This window comes from Rhinolophus sinicus, chromosome 3, assembly GCF_057876585.1.
Source record: "Rhinolophus sinicus isolate RSI-liver-muscle chromosome 3, RSI-T2T, whole genome shotgun sequence".
NCBI classification, from domain to species: domain Eukaryota; kingdom Metazoa; phylum Chordata; class Mammalia; order Chiroptera; family Rhinolophidae; genus Rhinolophus; species Rhinolophus sinicus.
Window position 1 is genome coordinate 82,960,306 of NC_142503.1, and position 22,901 is coordinate 82,983,206.

A 22,901-nucleotide genomic window follows, 5' to 3' on the forward strand; every position below is an offset into this window, starting at 1 on the left:
AAGGGTTAAGGTAAAATGAATTGAGCACTTTGATTATAAATATTAGGAAATACTCATAGCTGTCCCAATTCTAGCAGTGTGTTGACAAGCTGAACTTCCATATCCATTGGCAAGTGTGGAATACTCCAATGAATCATTTGCATAGTTCTTTCTGTGGGTTAAAAAAAAAAATTATTTATATGCAAAAAAAAAAAAAAAAAAGAGTCATTTCAATTTACTCCTTTAAATTCAATCTAGGCTTACAACTCAGTCAGCTTTTGAAAATGAGTCTTGTCTAGTGTTTTTCTCCTGACTACAATCTTAAAACAAAGTAAAAAAAATGCTCACATATTGTTATTTTTTATTATTTTTATTTTTTATTTTTGTTAGATATTTGAAATACAACTTTATTCTGATTCTAAACGAAAAGGAATGGGAATGACAGAAACAAACATGATCTCCCTACTGAATATTGTTATGTGACGGTAGCAGTCTTGTATTTGAAATTCAATAAGGAACCAACTGTGTTCTGAAACAGCTAAATATGCAGGTCCAAAAAAGGAAGGTATTTTTAACTGCCACACTGACTCCGAAGCCCATCCATCTCCTTCAGCATCCCAAAGATTAAGCACATGTTCTGCTTAGCTATGTAATAAAGTGGCAAACACGCTGCACCGCTGACATCACAGGACAGTTGCCTATAAAACTAGACTTCTGATGCTGGGCCCCAGCTTCACTTTCACAGGTTGTCATCCTCATCCAGGAGGGCAGTTTTCTGAGCAACGTCTAGGTCATGCTCGTACTGTGCTAGCAAGGCGGGATCCAGGACAACCTCTGGTGGGGCAAGGGCAGGCATGGCAGCGAACTTCAAGTTAGGGTCTCCGATGAGTTTTCGAGCATGCCAGAGGAAGGGTTTTTCAAAGTTGTAGTTACTTTTGGCAGAGATGTCCTAGTGCTGAAGATTCTTCTTTTGGTGGAAGACAGTTGATTTTGCCTTCACTTTCCTGTCCTTAATATCCATCCACTTTATTGCCACACAGCACAATGATGATGTTTTCACATACTCGTACCAGATCTCTATGACAGTTAGGCACATTCTTGTAAGTTACTCTGGAAGTTACATCAAACATTATAATGGCACACTGGGCTTGGATGTAATAGCCATCTGTCAGTCCACCAAATTTCTCCTGACCAGCGGTATCCCACACATTGAACTTAATAGGTCCTCTGTTGGTATGAAACACGAGGGGATGGACTTGAACACCGAAGATAGCTACATACTTCTCAAATTCGCCAGTCAGGTGACATTTCACAAATGTAGTTTTCCCAGTCCCACCAACAACAACCAATACAATTTTGAACTGAACTTGGGGTTCTCCTTGGGCAGCCATCGTGATGTCACTTACAGAAATGTCTCTGGGCCCGTCTCACATATTGTTTTTAGACAGAATCTGTTTTTCCAGATTTTCAAATGCTTCTGAAAAGGAAAGCAGGATTATAAAATTAGTATCTACATGCATCATGGGAGTTCATAACTTTTTTCTTTTTAAGAAGAAAGTAGTCTGAAATGTCTGCCAATTTCTTCCAATGTATATTTATTGAACATTTTAGTATATATCTGGTCTCAGTCTGTATAAACAAAAAATAAATTATTTATCACCTTTCCTCCAGGCAATTTAACTATTATTGGGATGTGGGTCTCAAAGATAGCTCAAAATTGGGTGCAAGGCGGACTTATAAAGTCATTTTCCGAAATCAATTGGTAGAAATTTAGAAGAATTAGTATAAATTGTGGTATATCCATCTTGTAAATGAGAGAAAAAAAATCAGGGAATAAAGTGTAAGTGCCCACTCCAGACCAACACTAACACACGTCCCAGGCTGGACCTCAGTCTTTTCTTTTTAAAATCCAGATTTTTACATTATTGATTATATTCCCTATACTGTATTTCATATATAAGGTGCCAGATGGGCACTAGACTCATCAGGGGTTCACTTCATAGATTGTGTAGATGCCTGACCATTGTGCTGTATACCTGAAGCTGAAGTAGAATAATATTGAATGTCAACTGTAATTAAATATATACTGGGATACCAAAAAAATGTGTACATGGCTTGTATTCATCTTTTGTTATCAGTATACATTATTACAATTTTAGTACAGTTTTTTCCTTTCTTAAAATTTGTATACATTTTTTTGACATACTGTATATATATTAATCATGGGATATGGAGTATAGCATAGGGAATATAGTCAATGGTATTGTAACAGCTATATATGATGTCAGAGAGGTAGGAGATTGGGGGGGGTTATCACTTTGTGAGGGGTGTAAATGTCTAACTATTACATTGCTTTGTACATCTGAAACTAATAAAAATAAATAAATAAATAAATATAAATAAATAAATAAACAAAATCCAGATTTTGCCTTCTCTTCTCTCTATCTCTGCATTCCATTCCCAGTTTTTTGAGATGGGAAAAGATGAATGAGAAGGAAGGAAGGAAGAAAAGAAGGAAGGAAAGAAGGAAGGAAAGCTTTCTCATTTTAATTACTTTATTACCGTTGTGAAAAAATAAGTTATGAGTAACAAAATTAGCTATGTAAATATTATGCAATTTCTAGATATCTTAGAGAGTCCTCACTGTAATAATTTCTTGGTTTTATTATTATTTTTTGAAAGTTTCTTCTTAGCAATATTCCCCCTCTCTCTCTAGGTCTTCCCCTTCAGTCATTCTTGAAATCCTGGAATGATATTCAGGACTTTGAACAATTTAATAACTGCTATTTTATGGGCATCAGCCAATAGGAACAGATGTCAGCTATAAACAATGATGTCTCTCCTGGAATATGTAGCTCAGATGGAACAAAATGGCATTACATGTTCCTTCCCTGGGTTAGGAAATATCCACTTCAGTGTACAGCTTTTACAAGGGAAAGATATCTCACAACCTCCTTGTGCTAAGGTAGGGCAACTGTCCTTATGCTAATCATAATACATTTGTATTAATGTGCCACTTACTCATATTTTGTTTTCAGCCTGTACAATATACTTTTCATATTCTCTTCTTAACTGTCAGACTTAACCCAGAGGTCTGTTCTTCCCTGTATGTCAAAAATGTCAGGACAGAGGAAGTGGCAAGAGCCTGGAGGTAAACTTTACTGTGCAAAGTTTTATCTCTAAGGCCAACAGGATTAAAAAAGGACAAATACATTTTTATAACCTAGTACAAAGCAATAAGATGTAAATTTCATTGCTAACTGGTGTTTTTGAGCATAACACTTTACAAAGAGCTGGAATGGACAGCATCTTTGGCTTAAAAAATTGTTTTGACTTAGAAAAATAGCTTACAATCTCAAAAGTACCTATGATATTTTAGAGAGACACCACCATTTTGTGAGGTGATCTAAACTTCCCGAGTTTAGAAGGTTCATATTCTGAGCGTTTCAAGATTAAAATAGACTGCAAACAGTATGTGCTCCTATATTACCAGCCAACAATCACAGCAATAGTTGTTTGCCTTTAGATGCAAGTGGTAAGAATCACAACTCAAATCACCTGAAGGAAAATGAAAAACAAAAGAAATACCTTTTCTCAGCTGGAAGGAATACAGGCACACCTAGTTTTATTGCATTTATTATGTTTCACAGGTGTTGCTTTTTTTTTTTTTTTTTTAATAAATTGAAGGCAAGACCCTCCACCAGCAAAAAAGATTATGATTTGCTTTATTGTGATACTCTCTTTATTATAGTGTGTGGAACTGAATCTGTGATATCTCTGAGCTACACCTGTACTGGAGCACCTCATAACACCAACGGAGAAAAAAATAGAATCAGGACTCAGGCACTGACTCTGGGATTCAGTACTTACAGGACTATCTCTTATCTCTGCTAGTTTTTACGAGGTTCCTTTTTTTTTTTTTTTTTCCTACATAAAGCTTCTCCACACGGTGAGAAATGACTAATGAGAACCCTATAAGCTTACACTTAAGATTCAAGAAGGTGGGAATCCTTCCTTCTATTTTCAACTCAGAAATTACGGGAAGGACTCCAAGTGACCCAGCCTGGATTATATGCGTTCCCCTACATTGGGGGTAAATGCAGTGCAGAGGTTGATAGTGCTCCAAGAGTATATGGAATGGGAATAGGTTTTCCAAGTGATGTGCAGTGTTCTTACAAAGAGGGATGATAAGAAACAATCCTGGGCATTTGCAAGTAGGAGCATCAGGATGCCTACACCCACCCACCCCCAACAGTTACCATGATTTATTTCACTCCTGAATCCTTTTATATAAAGTTAAGTGTTTCCAGTGGGGACTGCCCATGACAGATATACTGTATGTGGCATCATACAATACCAGACTAAAGACCCTTTGCAAAGAATGAAAGAACATCTTCCAGAAACTGTTGCCACATGGCCCCCTAGTGAACTGGAAAGGGGGCCATGTGGCAACAGTTTCTGGAAGATGTTCTTTCATTCTTTGCAAAAGGTAGCAGCAGTGACATTTGTCAACACTTGGTGAGGCAGAGTGTGGGGACAGAGCCCCAGAAAGCAGTTTCCAGGCTCTCGGCCTCACATAGACAGGTGCTGGCTCAGGTAGTAAATGGCCATCAACTGTGATTGCATGGCCATCAGCTGTGGCTAGTTGGCCGTCAGCTGTAACCAGTGAGCCATTGGCCACTAATATAACTGCTGTGGCTACGCTTGAAGAAGAGAAGAATGGGGGCTAGCAAGAAGATGGTGGCTGAGCTGACAAGAGCGGATTGCAGAAAGGCGGATGCCGCCAGCGAGAATATAGTGGTATGACTCCCCCATCTATGGCTCCGTGGGTGTTCCTTTTTGGCCTCACCATATCCTGCGTTCTTGTATGGGGAGCGGGAGCAGAGACCCCGCAGGCCGCCCCGCCCGACAAATGGCGCACCGAGCAGGGTCTCCCGCTCGACACAGAGATTGTTCAGCGGGTAAGAATCAGCAGAAACACACAGGAGTAGATTTTGTAGAGGTGATAGAATACCAGTTTGCATACCAGGAATGTATGTTTGAGTCCGTGAGATCTGTGTTTTGTATTGGAATCCTTCATTCATTCAGCTGTATTTCTGGCACTGTAAGTTCTACCTAGGTGGGGAGGTATGTCTTGTAAAAATACATGTTCTGCCATCTCCCTGAAAAAGCAGCCATTTTCCTTCAACTTAATTGCACATATATGTAGTAGCACTTAGGCACGCAATATTGTAGGGGAAGCAAAAGTGAAGCGTTTGCCCCATAGAAACTCACAATTTCGTGTGGCAGCCTCCAACCCTCACCTGTAAACACATACACACAATACAATACAAAGTGGCAGATTATTTGCAAGGTAGTATTGAAATGTTAACCAAATATTGAGTGCATGTGAGTATGTGTGTGTAGGTGTGTAGGGACTACCTGGGAGTGAGTTTAAATGAAAAAAAAGGGGGGACATTTAAGGCATATTCTAAACAATTCTGCGGCATTTCTAAATACTTTCAACTCTTTATTCTGTCTGGTGAACTTCTACTTAACTTGAGGATGAGATTGATGATAAAATCTGCAGTAATGAAAGGGTCCAAATTCAGGGGAAACTGAGTCAAAAGCTTCATGAACAACTGAAATATCATAAACCAAAAGGAATTTGGAAATGTTTGCCCAAAGTCAAGGCAGCAAAAGCAACTATTAAAATCTGAAGTAGAGAGCCAGGAATCAGCAATTGAGAAAAATTAGCCAGAGTGTGGAATTGCGCAGGCCCAGATGAATATAAGACCAGAAGCTTTCAGCTGTGTTTCATTTCACATCTCATGGCGCCTCCTTCAGTGGTCAGCGGCCACCATCAGAGAGCTGCGGGTGGGGTAACCCCAAATTACATGACTCCAGAGCATAACTCCCACTGTTCTTCTACACAGGTGAGAGAAATAGGCTTCCTATTTATTACCTTGATTTATCACATGGCATCTCACAATTCTAAGTTAAAAAATAAAACAAAATGCACTGTAGACTTTTAAAGCGGAACTCAGAAAATGAAATTGACAATATACCAAAGCAGATGCACTTTATTTAGATAAATACATCACGTAATTCTTGTGGCAGCAGGTTCAGTGTTATATGAGAGCGGTAGATATAAAAGGTACGTAAATAATGCTTGGAATACAGAGTGAAGGAATGGTACATAAAAAGACCAGTTTAGATAATGGGCTTACCACAGCCGTCTGGAGTTTGCAATGAAAGATCAGGCCACCCAGGCAACAAACACTATCTGCCTAACCTGATAGAGGATAAAAATATTTCAACAAAATGGAAAAACTTTCTAGTGATTCATCATTGAAATGTAAGATCACACTTTTAGTAACTAGAACAAATATATCAATTTAATGCTTTTCATTAATACAGTCTACACAACCATTAAATAAACAAAGCCATAAGTTGCTCATTTTTAAGTATTTTCAGAGTCTTTTCTATAAGTATTAGTTTCTTGTAAGTACTCTGCATTATGCATGTGACTAATGAAGAAGGGTGTACTTATTTCAGTTATTTTATTTTGCTCTAGTTTTTGCCTTTGCTTAAATAAACTTTGGTTTACCTTTAATTCCTGTATCCTGTCAAGTTGCAAAAAATTGTTCCCAGTTCGAGGATACTGCAATTTTCTATTTATGCTAGTTAGTAAGACATGTTGCAACTTGGAATATCTTGGTGGTACATTAGATAATTTGGAGTAGGAAAAAATCGTCTAAAGTGATTACATACGATAATGTTTTGGAAAGAAACTCCTAAGCAACTTAATGATTCCCAAGGTAAATCGGGCCTGCACTTTTTTTTTGCTGAGCTATGCAGAGCACCTTGGGGACCAAAAATCATTTAAAAGCTGTAGATGGGTGCTACTGCAGAAGCATAAAGCACAGTTAGTTGGACCACATGTTAGGCTAGAGGCTCGAATAGCCATTGCGGAGTTTTCTTAACATCCTTCCTACCATGAAAGTGTTTTCTGTAGGGGTAAAGAAATGACAGAAGAAAGATACTGGTAAGAATAACAGCGCACGCATGGAAGGAAAAGTAGAATATCTTTGTTGCATTCTGTTTATGATTCCAAATGGTATTTTCGTAGCTTTTGTATTTGTTTTGGACTGAGGTAGTACTCATATTTAGAGGTAGAAATCTTTAACATTTCATGAAAATGTTTCTTAGTGCTTGGTTTGCTGTAATTTTTCTGGTGCATCTTACTCTTTAAATTGGTTTTATAATATAATCATCTTTGGACAAGGTGAAGGATGTCACAGTGTGGTGATTATTAATATATAAGGTGCAAGTATTCCCAACCTAGGTGTGTTATTCCTCTCACTTTAACGTTGGTTGCTACTTGAGATTTGCACTTGAGATATGCAACTTTGTTGATGGCCATACTCCAACAGTTTCTCTTTGTCCAGCAGGCTCTATTTTATCTCTAGTTGATTAATTATCTAGGTACTTTTTCTTGTTTCCATTTTCTGATTCTGTGATCCATCCTTGATGTACTGGAAATTTTAAATCTCCAGAATGTACTACTATGGGCTGCTTCTTGTCTTTATTTGTACAGAAACATCCTACTTTGGGAAATAGACCATCAGTATGAAATATTTCCCATTAGTCATTAGTGTTCTCCAGCTTTAAGTGATTCACTTACTACTATGTTTATTAATAAATATTAAGGGAAATAAGAGTAGAAACACAAGCTGATTCATAGTCTGTTAAGTGTCCAATATTCATCAAAAGCCCCTCTTGTATTTTGGGCTGTTTTACTGGACCCACTGAATGACATGATACATAATGCTTGCATTTTTGTGTGTCTTCTTATACTGTAGATTATATGGCATTTTTTTGCAATCTAAAAACTATGTGATTCTCATAAAATCAAAAGTTACTTTGCAATTCTGGGGAATTATGTAATATCTACTGTAGATATAGCCAGTATTTTTGATTTGTGCTCCATATTATATTTGAAGGGCAAAAATGAATTGCATTTTTGTGACCGTTAAAGGTAAATCACCAAAAGAACAAGACAAACAAATGAGAAACAGAAACTCATAGACACAGACAATAGTTTAGTGGTTGCCAGAGGGTAAGGGGGGTGGGGGGTGGGGGGTGGGAGATGAGGGTAAGGGGGATCGAATATATGGTGATGGAAGGAGAACTGACTCTGGGTGATGAACACACAATGGGATTTATAGATGATGTAATACAGAATTGTACACCTGAAATCTATGTAATTTTGCTAACAATTGTCACCCCAATAAATTTAATTAAAAAAAAAAAAAGGTAAATCACATTATCAATATATAAATAGGTGCTTAGTTGATAAATAAACATGATTATGGCTTAAGATACATTATGACATAATAGCTTTATTTTCTTTTAAAGAAAAAAATGTTTTTAACAGTGATAGTTAAGAAAAAGAAATTCTATTAACTTAGCATTGCTGCACTAACTGGTACTAATTCTTTATTTACAATCACTGCTCTTTCTGAAAGTTGGGGATGACCTAAACTGAGTTCTTATCCTCCTCAACAGAGAAAGATCAGTAATGGTTCAACTCAGAAATGATTAGGTCATCCTGTGAGCTGCTCAGGAATTTTGAGGAAAACTCATATCTGAGTAATCCAAAGTAAAATGATTACACTGATTTTCATGGCAATCTTGAGATTAACTACTGATGCTCTTAAAAAGGTTACATGCTTTTTGCCAATTATTATTAATACCCTGAGGAATAAATGCATCATTACAGAAAAATGGTGCATCCTTATTAAAGAACATTAAAAGACATAATGATACCCAAGACCCAGAATGTCACCACCTCTCTGTGTACAAATTTCCTGTATGCACTATTTTGTATTAGTTTCTATTTCCCACTCTCACAGATAAAAGGGCTCTCCAAGGTATTAGTGATGATGTGGCATCGGCTGCACAAATATTCACCTAAGCAAGAGAATGTAAAGACAGGCCATAGAGCACAAAATATGTAGCTCTCTGAAAATTTCTGTATTTGGTGAACATTTTCCATATACCTCAGCGATTTTGAGTAAAAATCATATGTACTTGCATTTTAAGAACAGAAAAGTTGTAATGGTAGATAAGGGTAAATAGGATTAAATATGTGGTGATGGAGGGAGAACTGACTGGGTGGTGAAACACAATGTGATATATAGATGATGTATTACAGAATTACACCCTTGAAACCTATGTAATTTTACTAACCATTGTCACCCCAATAAACTTTAATTTTTTAAAAAGTTGGAAATTATTTAAAAACAGCTGATCTGCTTGATGTTATTTTCTAGCACACTATTCTGCAGATTTTGTAAGTATACGTTAAAAGTTTTTGGCTTTTAAAAAATAGCTTTTTGATTCTAAAATTTATTTAATGGAGCTTCAAACTAAAGTACAGACTGTTTAACATCCATAACTTCAGCAGAATCTTGAAAATGAATCATGAGGCATTAGCTAAAGGGAAAAACAGGAGGAGAGAATAATCACTTTCAGATATAATTAATTGTCTGTACCTTCCAAGATCTTTTTGGGGATGCCAGAGGAATGGGCGGGAAATGAGAGCTCTGGAAAATATGTCAGTGGCTTCTCAGGGCACGTCTTCAGCTACGTATATCTGACAGTGTATTTCTATTCCATAATTCATTGAAGGAGATGCATATGTATCTGTGATTATATGTGTCAAGGTATTCCCATCCCCCTTTGTAACTTCCAGGAAGAATAAAGGTAAATATTATAAAAGTTTCAAAATGGTGAATAATGCACAATGTGTCAATATTACATTAATACATTTGGTAACAGGTCTTTTGGGAAATACTAAAGAAAATGTTTTATATTCTTAGCTGAACAGAATACTGCAAACAATGTGTATTTTTTTAATTCAGAACACAAAATGTGATATATAGATGATGTATTACAGAATTGCACACATGAAATGTGTGTAACTTTACTAACAATTGTCACCCCAATAAACTTTAATTAAGAATATTTTAAAGAGTACTTAAATCATCTGTTTAGAAGATTAAAACCTAAAAAGTCCCTGAATACTCCACATGTACTCAAAAAGAATATATATTCTGATGTGGGGTCCAGTGTTCTATAACTGTTGATATCAGTGCTTAAGTTATCACCCTCCCACCATTTGTGCAATTGCTCATATAATTTATATCTACATACACTGTAAACCCCATATTACATTGTTATGTTTATTTTTAAGTGTCAGTAGTCTTTAAAGAGATTTATATTTATCAGCATATTCACTCATTCTCATGTTCTTCACTTATCATAAAACTTGGTTTCTAACTGCTGTATATTTTCTTCCAACATAATAAAAAAAAGTCTTTACTGTTTCTTGTACTGACAGTATTTTTCAGTTTTCAAATGTCTTTATTTAATAGCTATTTAATTTCAGATGTCTTCATCTTTGATGAAAGTTTTTGCTACCATAGAATTTGATTGACAGGCATTTTACTTCAGAGGTTTAATTCTGTTGTCTTCTTACTTCAGCCATAACTTTTAAGTTTGTTTCACTGTATCAAGGTATTTTTCTTTTCACCGAATCTAATGTGTTTTCCTTCCTCTTCTGGCTGTTCTCAAGTTTTTCACTTAATTTTTAGCAGTTTAATTTTTCCATGGTAGGTATATCTCACATTAATTTATTATCTCTTCAGGTATTTCTTCTATACCTTATTTCCAGCATGTAATTAACCCATGTTAGACTGTTTGATATTATCATGCAGATCTTGGGACACTTTTTTCTTTAGCAGTCTTTTTACCCATTATATTTTAGTTTGGATAATTTTTAATGACGTTTTCTAAAGTTCACTTACTTTCTCTTTTATGTCTGGCATAATTATATGCCCATCAAGTGAACTGTTTATCACTGACAATCATGTTTAGCATTGCCATTTAGTTCTTTTTTTATGATTTCTATTTGACTAAATCTCCTAACTGTTCACATATATTGTCCAACTTTTCCATTACTTATTTCAAAGCTGGCCTAATAATTTTAAATCTGGGCCATCTCTGAGTCTGATTGTATTGACTATTTACTCTCTTAAGAGTGGGTCACATTTTCTTGCCTTTTTCATATTTTTACTTTAGGTTGCAATCTGGACATTGTGTGTAAAATAAACAAAAAACAATAGAGATGAGGTAAATAATGCCTGTGCCCTGTTTATTCTTTTAGGTCATAAAAGTGGGGATTTCAGTCAATCTATTCTGTAATTTAGCTGAGTCTGGATTTGTTGTTGCTTTAGTTGTATTCAGTTTGCACAATTCAGTTTATTTCTGAGGAAGGGATCATAGGCTCCCTTTTATTAGGGTTTGGGCTTTGGAAACTATTAGTTTTGTATTAGATTCTCTGCCCTATCTTCCTATTTTAACTTGCCTCATATGACGGTACCTTCAGGGTGTCACTTCCAATTCTCCTACTCTTTCTCCAGTGGTAGATGGTGTTCTGATTGACTCTAAAGGAACCTCCCCAAATTATCTGACAATATACCAGGTTGCTATGCTAATGACATGACAAATACCAAACATAATAAAATTTATAAGTATTTACACCAGCAGAGAATCCCAAAGGAGGAGGGGCTTTACTAGCCTGAGGTTGGTGGTGGATAACTGGAGAAAAGAGAGATTACAGAATTGAAAGTGTTTGTACATTAATTCGGAAAGGATTATATTTCATATGAGTTGTGAATCAATTGATTGTATTTGAACCCTAACTGACAGTTGCAGGTGTTGCCAAAAAGAGAACTACTTTTTCTAAATTTATCACAAGCCATAAGCTTATAAATATAACATACATGGGGGTGTTCAATATGTCAGTTAAAGATGGAGGGAATTAGGGAGAGGAAAGTGAGGGGCCTTTGCGGAGCATTCCTGGCTCAAAAGGGACTTACGTCAAACAGTTATCACTCAAACATCACAAACTGGTAGGCCCTTCTCATTGCAAATGGTGATGCCTTACATGTAGTGTGAGACCTAGAATATGGAATGTTTCTGTGTTCTTGCTCTGCCCTCATATCACATACAGAAGTTTGCCTTAATTCTCAGAGGAGGTTTCTCTCAGTTTTCCTGCCATACCCTGAATGTGCAGAAATGTGTTAGGTTTTTCCATTCCACCCTCAGACTATTTCACGCCTGCTACACCTATGACAGTGGGATGCTTTCTCAGTGCTCTTCTCCTTCCCACAGTTTTTGAGCTTCAGTGAAGCCCATGAAAAAGAGTACAGAGATGGGTGCAAAGTCTCCTTGTATCTGGGGCACTCAGGGATTTTAAACTATCAAGGGAGCTCATACTTAATGTTGGAACAGAGTCCCAGAGAGCAGTTTCCAGGCTCTCTGCCTCACATGGAAAGGTGCTGGCTTGGGTAGTAGATAGCCATCAGCTGTTACCGGTTAGCCATGAGCCACTGATATAACTGCTGTGGCTAAGCTAGCAAATGGGAATTACAGTTAGCAAGTGAGGTTGGTTGGCAGAGAAGCGGACAGCAGATTGCAGATCGGGTGGCTCCTGCTTCCTGTGTCTCCAACCCAGCCGCCACCGAGACTATAGTGGTATGACTCCCCTATCTATGGCTCCGTGGGTGTTCCTTTTTGGCCTCACCATATCCTGCGTTCTTATGCAGGGAGTGGGACCAGAGACCCTGCATGACAGCCTGCGTGACACTCAACCTCTTCAAATTCACTGAAACCATCTTGTATTTTCTGTATTTGTGGTGGTTCCCTCTTCCTTTCACTGTTCTGCCGAATAAGAAAAAGCTGTGTCCATCACAGCTGTAGGGGATATTGCCTATTGGATTTTATTTAGTTTGTTAGGTTACTTTGGAACACCAGCTCTTTGGTGGGCTTAAAATAAGCATGGTTTCATAGATAATTCCTCTTGTTCTCAGTGTTAGTAGGAGAGGTGTTGTTTCTCTATTGAGACTTCCTGAATATGGATCACACTTTTTCTGCAAACATTAATTTTTGTTATAAACTATGCATTGTAGGTAATACATTATGGCAACTGAGGTATCTAGCTTTTTAAAAATTTTGTTTGGTGTATTTCTTGGACTTATTCTGTGGAATTCGGTGTGTTTTTGCTGAAGTCTATGCTTTATTGTTTAAATTCTTAGTTTTATGTGTTGCTTGGCTTCTCAGGAGTTGCCCCTGTGTCTGCATATCACAGAGGCCAACCAATTATCTGTGCAGAAGTTGTGTTTACACTCCTTGAATCCATAAGAGGTCCACCCTCTGCTCTTGGATCTCTGAGTGGTTGGGGCGTTCACTCAGTCAGTTTGTATATAAATCTTCCTCGGCTTGTATTTTCTACTATGCCTTCCCAGATCTTTCTTGTACACTTGCAGTTTCCCAGCAAGGTGTATGAAAGGGGTTTATTTTGCCAATTACAGGTTTCCTCCTTTCCTAGAGACCGCTTACATTTCAGGATGATGTGTCACTTGAGCCCATTGGGTTGGTGGCCCCATAACAGAGCTGCGTGTTTTCCCCATTCATTTCCTAATGAGTTTGCTATTTACACAGACAGTGCTGCCGTAGGTTTTGCCCTCCACTCCAAATGAATTCTTCCTCCTTTGGTAATAAGGCTGAGGATTTTCTTCTGAGATCTGTAGTTCGAGAGAGCATCCCAAAGTGTTTTGCCTATTGACCTCTAACATTATAGGTTTGTTCTGTCTGTGTTTGAACTTTATATAAACAGAAACATAGAATTTACTATTTTGTGTCTGAATTCATTCATGTTGTTAACATATTACAGTATTTTTTTTCTTGCTGTATATTTTCTGTTTCTGAACCCATATTATTTATCCACATTATTTATTATTTATCCATTCTTCTCTCAATAGGTATCACTGAGATTTGCTATTGTGTATAATGTTGCTGTGTACTTTGTTTCATGGAACATCTCTCAGTGCACATAGTTCTGTTGAGTTAATTCCAAAAGAAGCATTGCTGGGTTACAGCTCTAGTAGATGCTACCAACAGTTTTCCAAAATAATTATACTGTTATATACCCTCTCCAGCAGTACATGAGAACTCCACTTGTTCTGGAATGTCCAATACTATATCACTTGCCATTTTCATAGTTGCCATGTTGTTGTGTTTAAAGGGATATCTTATCAAGATTTAATTTGCATTACTCTGATGACTAAAAATCCTGGGCATTTTCATTAGCCATTACGTGTCTCCTTCCGTGAAGTAGCTTTTCCAGTCTATTGCTCATTTTTCTACCAGAGTCTTTCTCTTATTAAAAATCTTTACATGTTCTGTAAGTCCTTTGTCATTGCCACAGGTTTGATTCCTTGGGGTACACACTTTGGGCTAGAGATATGCAGACAGGAAATTTATGGTGGCCTGGTCACAGGATCAAAACCCTTGGGGGAATGAAGGAAGCAAGACTAGGAAGAGGAGGAAAGTGTACTATGATGAAATCACAACAAAGGCCTCAGCTGATCCCTTGGAACTTCTTGAGCTAGAATGGCTCTGCAGAATATTAGCAAACTGGGATATGAGAACTAAGACTTTACACAACTGTATCACAAAGATGCATGCTACCTCCAGGAAGAGGTCTGACCTGAGGATTGCTGTTTACAGATGACAGCAATTGCTAGAAGGGGAGACTAAGGTGGACAGTGCTGACTATTCCAGTGTTGGTGAACTGTTACTGGTGACATATATTAACAGAATCTAGGACGTTTAGATAAATGTATTGGAAATATTTATGCTTACTTTATGGTTTACTTTACCCTTTCTTCTTGGTGTTTTTAGATACATAGAAGTGCTTAATCTTAATGTTGTAAATATTATCAGTCTTTTCCTTTTTGATAATATTGTTTGGGATTTTTCTTATAAAACATTGTATACTGTAACACTGCAGAGATTTTTCCTATGCTTTATTTTAGAAGCTTTGCTGTTCACTATTCCATGTATAGCTACAATTTACCTGGAATTAATTTAGTATGTGGTGTGAGCTACAAGCCGATTTATTTTCTGCATATGGCTAGCCAATTGACCCAGAATCACTTACTGAAAAAATATTTTTACGTTGTTCAACTATTATTATAAATAAAATATTTGTATAGGCTTTTTTTTTTTTTTTAACTTTGTATTTTGGCTATTGGTCTGTTTGTCTTTTCTCTTGCCTCTACTGTAGTGCTTTATATAATCTTGCTTTCTAGATATCTGGAGGGTCTAAAAAGCCACAGTCCAATTCAATATGTGAATCTTGTTTGGATTTTGGCTCACATAATGAAAGTATAAAAGACAAATTGAGGAAAATTGTGGAGATTTGAATATGGACTGTGCATTAGATGATTATAAAAATAGTGTTAATGTGTATGATAAATATGTTATGAAAAACATTGTCCTTATTTTTAGTAGGTTTATGCTGAAATCTTTAGGAGTTAAGTGTCAAGATTTGCAAGTTATTTTCAAATTTTTCAGCAAAAAAAATATATACACGTATATATATATATGATGAATAAAGACTAAAAAAGAGCAACATGTTACGAAATATGAAATTAAGTGTTCCTTTTTCTATTTCTATAGTTTTCTTCATTTCCAAATTTTTATTAGTTGGAAAGTCAATTGGAAAAACAAAATTCAATGTTCTTATAGAAAGTCTATATGAATTCTTATGTAGTTCTAAGTGAACTTTTATAAGTCTAAGTTAATTCTTAAAATAGAGTTATAAATACTAGTCTCAAACCAAAGATGCTTTTGAAAATATTCACTTTTAAATTGACATGTTTTACTTTATAATGAATGCATAATGTGTTCTGTACAGCAGACCTTTTATGACAATACAAACAAAAGGGATGTGGTCCACAAAAATGATCCTATTTGAGAATTAATCAAAAAACGAAAATAACAATCTAATAGGCACTAAAAAATAATTGACATGCTTTATGCACTAATTGAGTATGACATATTAAGAAACTAATTTATAAGTTAAATGATGAAGGAATGAAAATTTAATGTATATAATATTCTTACAGTGTTAAGGCAATCAATAGTTATTTGAAGAAAACAGAAGTGCTGATCACTATGAAAAATATACGATTGATACAAAAGAAATTTCAGACTCTTCAGAATTTTGTTGCCAAATTCTTCATTGTAGAAAATTGGAATAATAATATCAAAAGGTTATTTTGAGCTATAAATTTTATATTCTGCTTATCTAAAATTTATATCTAAATGAAAAAGCCATTTGTATGTCTTATCTATCCACTATGAAAAAAAGTCATATTAGAATTAAAAGTTACATACTGAAAGGTTATCATGAAGCATTTTGTGTTGTATACAACATACATCATTTAATGTTACAAGAGGCCAAGACTACTGACTCTAAAAAAAGCAAAACTAAAATTGAAAAAAAATGTTGCAATGAATGCCTTATCGATGAAACATTGATATTTAAGAAACAGTGTTTTTTTATCCTAAAATATGTGTTTCCCAATGAAGTACTGTAACATATTTGCAGCATAAAAGGATGGATATATTTGGAATTGATTCTCTAGCTTAAGGGATATATTTATTTTTTTCAAAATTGTTTGCAACTAGAAAATGTAGCTTCTCAAAATTAAAATTTGTTTATAACTATTTGAGGAACACAGTGTCACAATAAATGCTGCCCAATATAGTTAGCATTTCCATAGAAAATAACATATCAGAAAATGTAAGCATCAAAATATCATAAAGAATTATTTCCTATGAAAGCAAGACTTGTATACAAGTAATTATGAGTTCCTAATTACTGGAATTCAATTTTGAATTTTACATTATTTTATGTTCAATTTGATTAAATATAATTATTCTCAATTTGAACATAATTAAAATACCATTATGTTAAATTTGATTCTGTACACATTTGCAGAATAATTTTGATATATTTCCTATTTCTAAGAAATAATGGTATATCACCTTTAAAATATTATCTGAGGAAGGGTATCACTTTTCTAACTCTTACAGAATGTGGGAGTTTTTGCTTATAGTGGCTGCAGTGACAATGGATTGGGGTGTACTGAACAGGCTTCTCTCAATGATGAATAAAAGTTTTTACATACAACAGCCTAACACAACCTCATTGGATAACTACTGAAAGAATATACAGAAGTCTTGTAAACATGCCTACTAATATTTCATCAGGAATGAGTCACAGCGTTCTTTTTGCTTTATATCTCAAATCCATCAAGGCTAGGGCAGTTCATCTGGCCAATTCTGAACTATATGTCCACAGATTTTGACCTCCAAATTTCAATGATGTGTTGAGGGATGGTGTGCCTACCGTGTTTCCCCGAAAATAAGACCTAACCAGAAAATAAGCCCAAGCAGATTTTTCAGGATGACATCCCCGGAACATAAGCCCTAATGCGTCTTTTGGAGCACAAATTAATATAAGACCTGGTCTTATTTTCAGGGAAACACGATATGTTAGCAAAGTTTTACAAATTTACTTTGCAATATGTACACCAAAATAGCCTCTAGACCGTGTTTGATCCTCTTGTGCTTAACAAATATGTGTATAACAAACTAGGTACTGTAATCTCATAGGAGGTTTTGCTGACAGTCATGGTGTCATATATTCAAGTATATTTTTAACCTATCTGAGATGCATACAATTACTAACTCATATTTGAATGATTAGAACTTCCTGATTTGAATAATATTAGTGCAAATTTAATAAGTAAGTCTCAAAAGAAACAATGGCTGTGGACTGCCCATTCAGTGCAAGACTAGAAAACTAGGAGAGTTCTCATAGAATACTGGAAAAATTAGAAGTCAAACAGTCAACCATGCAGAAACTTTCCAAGAATTGTCCTTGTGTATAATTTTCTGGGTTACAGGAAAATTATGGTTGAATAAGACTCTTCTACCAAGCAGACATCTGGCAGGTGGCAATAATGCTTCTGGGTGTATTATTTATCCTGCCAATCTTAACACTTCTTTTCTTACTTTGGAGCCTGACCTTGGAGATGGTAACATTTGAAATCAACTAAGTAGTTACTTGATTGTATTAAAAAAAAAAAAAGATTTGAGAATAAGAAATGACTGCTCTCTTCATTTCATTATTATCTAAAGTAATCCTATTTTAAACGCTGCAGCAGACAGCAGCGTAAGGACAATGTTTACCATTATCCACAGCAGTTAATTGTACAAAATCATAAGAAGAGATAATACAAATATAAACTGATTGTAAAAAGTGAGAGCATGTTCTTGAGTGTGTCAAATAAAAACAAATCTGTAATTAGATAAGGAGAAACTTTTTTCCAAAAGATTAATTGCAATATGGTGAGCATTTTGATCTCAGGATACTCAGCACCTCAAAATCAAACCAAAACTATTTTCTTTTATAGGGAGGGATAAGCAGAGCTAGCAGTTACTTTTAAGGGAAAAATTAAGCAGGAGGGGGAGTGAGCAGACAGCATAATCAGGGGTCTGACAGGAAACATGTTTTGCTGAGGTAACTGCATTCTTGGGATGAGCTGTTGAGATAGGGTATTCTGCATTTCAGTGTTTGCTCAGACTTAGAATCACGCTATAGTTCAGGGCCTAACGAAAGTTTAGTCATGATGAAGCAGAGAGTAAGAAATGGAAAACTGTGAATACATGGCGAAGTGAGAGCAAGTTTAAAACGTATGCACAAGAAAAGAAAAATATTTTGATGCTTCGTGTTAAGACCAGACTATACACCCAGAAATAATTTTCCTTTTCTGAGCTACATTTTTCTGTTTTATAATAAATGTGTGTTTGTATATTAATATATGTTGTTATTCACACATTCAAAAATACATACTCACGTATAGTATTATCAAACAATAGGTTTAAAGATAGTATTATTTAATAGATTGCAACTCCAGGTTTTAAAATAGAATTACATTATTGTACCTATAATGAAACAATATGTACAATCCATTCGTTGAATTTATCATCTTAACTTGAATGTTATAAAGAAAAATGCATTTATACATTAACAATAAGACATAAATGAAAACTACATGGAATTGTCTGTTTGTTTTGTCTACTTATTTGAATTTGAATTTCTTTTGATGTCTTTAGCTTATAATCATTAAAAAATTATTGAAATATTTTATTATTATAAACACTAAAGGATTTTTTAGAAACTGCTTATAAATTAACAGTAAAGAATAATAAATCATAGTTTATATTGGGAATTTATTATTTAAACATGACACCTATAATTTTATTTGGATAATGCAAGTAGATTAACTTTGACATCTAAGGTTTTTTGGAAAAGGTGGGCAACGAACGACAAACATATCTACTTTTCTGGCAAATTTCACAAATACGTAATTCACAGAATTATATGTTTATCTAATGACCATTAACCTACCATTTGTTTTTTTTAATTACATATAATAAATCACTAATATCTATAAGCTATATCATATCCCATAAAATTAATCTTAATATTTAATCTCACCAAATTGGATTTTTTTCTCTAGACTAACAAATTTATGTTAGGCCTTGTAGATCTCAGGAGTATTGCACAGTACTATGTTAAATAGAATTAATATTTGTTCTCAAGACTACTGTTGAATTATTTAAGCCTTCTAAATTTACAGATCACTTAAATTACCAAAAATCATGCTGTAAAAATTTAAAATTATCCCATTAACATTACAATTATCATTGTGCTTTATTAAAATAATGCAAAGAAGTTATTAAGTCATTACAGTGACCCTCTGCTAACAAAGCATAAATAGCTATAAATAAGAGAACCATGGAAAATACATCACTTATATATTTCTGTACTTTTTATTCTAAAATCCATTTCTTAAAATAGTATTTTCATCCTGCCAATCTCATGGCATACAAACCTTGGAGTTCTTTTTCTCCTATCCAATTTTATCACTCCCCTCACTGCCTACCATGGCACCTATGGTAATTGCCTAACAATTCTCTGAACAGTGTTACATCCTCTAACACACATAGCCCTCTGATGCCAGACTAATTCTCCTAAAACACTGCTTTTGTTGTGCTAATCTTTCTTATAAACCTGCAAAATCCCCTAATGGCTTGTCACATTGAGTTCATCTTCTTGTGCCTTGTCTTATCAAATAATTCAAAAATGCGTATGAACTTTTGCTCTCCCTCCTCTGAGAATTCTCAGACAATTCTTATCTGGACTCGAACATTCAAGGAACATTCATAGGGCAAGGAACTATAGAATTAGAGAGTGAATGCAAGGAAAGAGAGCAGAAAATGGAAATGTTTTATAAAAGAAGAAAGAAAAATAAAGTGACCTTGGACCTTAGAATTCAGCCAACAAAACAGTGAGATTGGAAGAGGAACTCCCTTCTCCTGGAGCTATAGCATGGTAGTTTTGAGGCAGTGGGCACCAGTAAGGAATGGTGTTATTCTGAAGCCTTCAGGACATTGGGGAGATGATCAAGGAAGCAGCATAGCAGGGACAAAGGGTGTGAGTATGAAAATTCAGAATGTAGGAGTATGATACTTCTGTATTTTGAAGCATTTTGTGAGCGATTTTAGCTAGCTTTGGTGAGATCAAATTTACATTAGATCAGTCTCATTGTTTGTTTAGTGAACTAGAATAAAAACTTAAATTCCCATTTCCACTGTGCTTTGAAAGTGACATTTACCCCACGCTGAAATCATTTGGGTCAGGATTTATAATCTTGCTAAAACAGACATTTTAACCTGATTTGCGTGTGTAGAAGCATTACAAGAAGAATATCTGTGATATGGCCATTAATGCCTCAAGGCTCACCTCAGGATTCCTTTCAGGAAGTTATTCATAAATTCTACCCAAATTTCTCTCAGCCTAGGATTTTACATTCAATTGCACTTTAGTTATGTTACAAATTAGATATGAAACTCTTAATATTATAGATTATACCTTGAATTTTAATCGTTAGGGCTTACCTGGCAGAATATCTGACACACAGGAGGCATATCCAAAAATAATAAAATGTATTATTCATATTTTAAGAAAATATTCTCAATTAGCTAGGTACTTGGTGCTGTTCTAAGAATGAAGGATAAAACAGTTAATCAATAGCAAATAAACTAAAATCATTGCCTTCATAGAACATTTTTGTAACAAGTGGAAATAATTGATATGAAAATTGAAATATATATACGCCTAGTGGCAATAATAAATAGATATAAATAAAAGAACCATGGAAAATTAACCACTCATATATTTCTGTATTTTGTTATTTTAGAGCCCATGTCCTAAAACAGTATTTTCATCCTTCCGGTCTCACAATCTAGAAAACTTTGAGTTTTCTCTCTCTGTTAAATTCTGAAAAAAGGAATTAAAATAAAAAGGAGTAAAGAATGATTCTGTAGGGCATCATCTTCTAAATAGAGGAGTTGATTAAGCCTTCTTGAATGAAGTGATGGGAAGATAACCTGGGGAAGTATGGGAGCAAACGTAAGAGTATCAAGGAGCAGCACTGCAGGTATAGTCAACAGTCAGAGTAAAGACTCTGAGTCTGGAGCATGAATAATACGTTCCAAGAAAGAAGTGTTCACCTTGACTTGAAAACTCAAAGCAATAGAGCAGTGAGGAGCCAGGACACAGGGTGAGAGAAATATGGCTGGGGGCCAGATTATGTAGCACTATCTACATCATACTGAAGACTTTTACTCTTTTCTGACTGAGGTACATGTTCTAATGATTTGCCTCTCAATCCAGGCTGCACATGATTGTTACCTGAGTAGTTTAAAAAATTATCAGTGTTCAAATTCAGCTCAGGTACAGAGAACTGGAGTGTTACTGCTACACTTATAACAAGAAAACAACAACACAACAACAGCAACAAAAAACTGGCAAAACTGCAAATAAATGACTTTTGTTAACTCGTAAGAGAATGGAAGGCTAACAACTAAGCTGAAATGTGGGCATAGAAAGGATCTGCAGGAAAAAATAGTGCCCAAGCATTTATGTAACTGTGGCAGATGCTGCTGGATGAACATAAGCTATAGAGAAGATTCAGCTAAAAAATTGAAATTGGTAAAGACTGAGTGTGGGCTAATATGAGATTGTGATGCCCTGAGGGCCACAGCTACAAGAGAGTTTGAACACTTTCAGGCGTCTCCTCCACAAATCCCACCAGGCACACATAGAGAAAATTAGGAGAATTCTGAAAAGCTTCCTTTGTGATTCTGTCTGGGAGGGTAGCAGCAGCCTCTGTCAAATTCCATCCAGCTTCAGCTCCCATTTTCCCCGGAGGCAGAAAAGAAACCTTCATTATGAAGTTTACAACTGCAAAGGGAAAGAAATGGAAATAGTTGTTTTGGGACACAAGTGGGTATTCATTGTGGCTGGTGAAAAGAAAGAATTTAAAAAAAAAAAAAATTCTACCCCAGGAGTGGAGCAGGGATGCTTACTAGATCCATCATTGCAGCTGGATAAGAGACAGAGAAACATATGGAAGTTACACTCTCAAGACCCAGGTTAGCCGTGCATAAGACTGAGGTTTAACCAGAATGTCAGAGAATGTCCTTCTTATTCTACTCCTCCCACCAGCTAACACACTTTGATGAAGAATAACACTAAAACACATCTGAAAGACCTGCAGGAGAGTGATTTCCTGTGGTGAAAGTGCAGGGAGAGGATCCAGGTCAAAGAGTACATTGAACATTGAAAAGAACCATCTGAAAAAGAGGGTACATTAAGGAATTTTATATTTGTGGTTTACTGAGTGTAATTCATAACAACTCCAATGACAACCCAACTCCTGACTAGAGTAACACAAACATTTATGCTAAAGGTTTAACAGAAGGAAAGATGTACTCGCAATCATATAAAACAAAACAAAACAAAAAACCTCTGGGGGTGGCCAGATGTCTCTGTTGGTTAGAGCAAATGCTTTCAACAACAAGGTTGCCAGTTCAATTCCCACATG

The 22,901-nt window shown here is 35.5% G+C and overlaps 2 pseudogenes; one reads left to right on the plus strand and one right to left on the minus strand.

Moving 5' to 3' along the window:
- Positions 1 to 515: 515 nt before the first annotated feature.
- Positions 516 to 1,380, minus strand: LOC109445566 (GTP-binding nuclear protein Ran-like; annotated as a pseudogene).
- A 3,511-nt stretch (positions 1,381 to 4,891) lies between these two features.
- The window catches only part of LOC109445559 (vesicle-associated membrane protein-associated protein B/C-like), a 50,770-nt pseudogene continuing 32,760 nt past the window's right edge, over positions 4,892 to 22,901 (plus strand).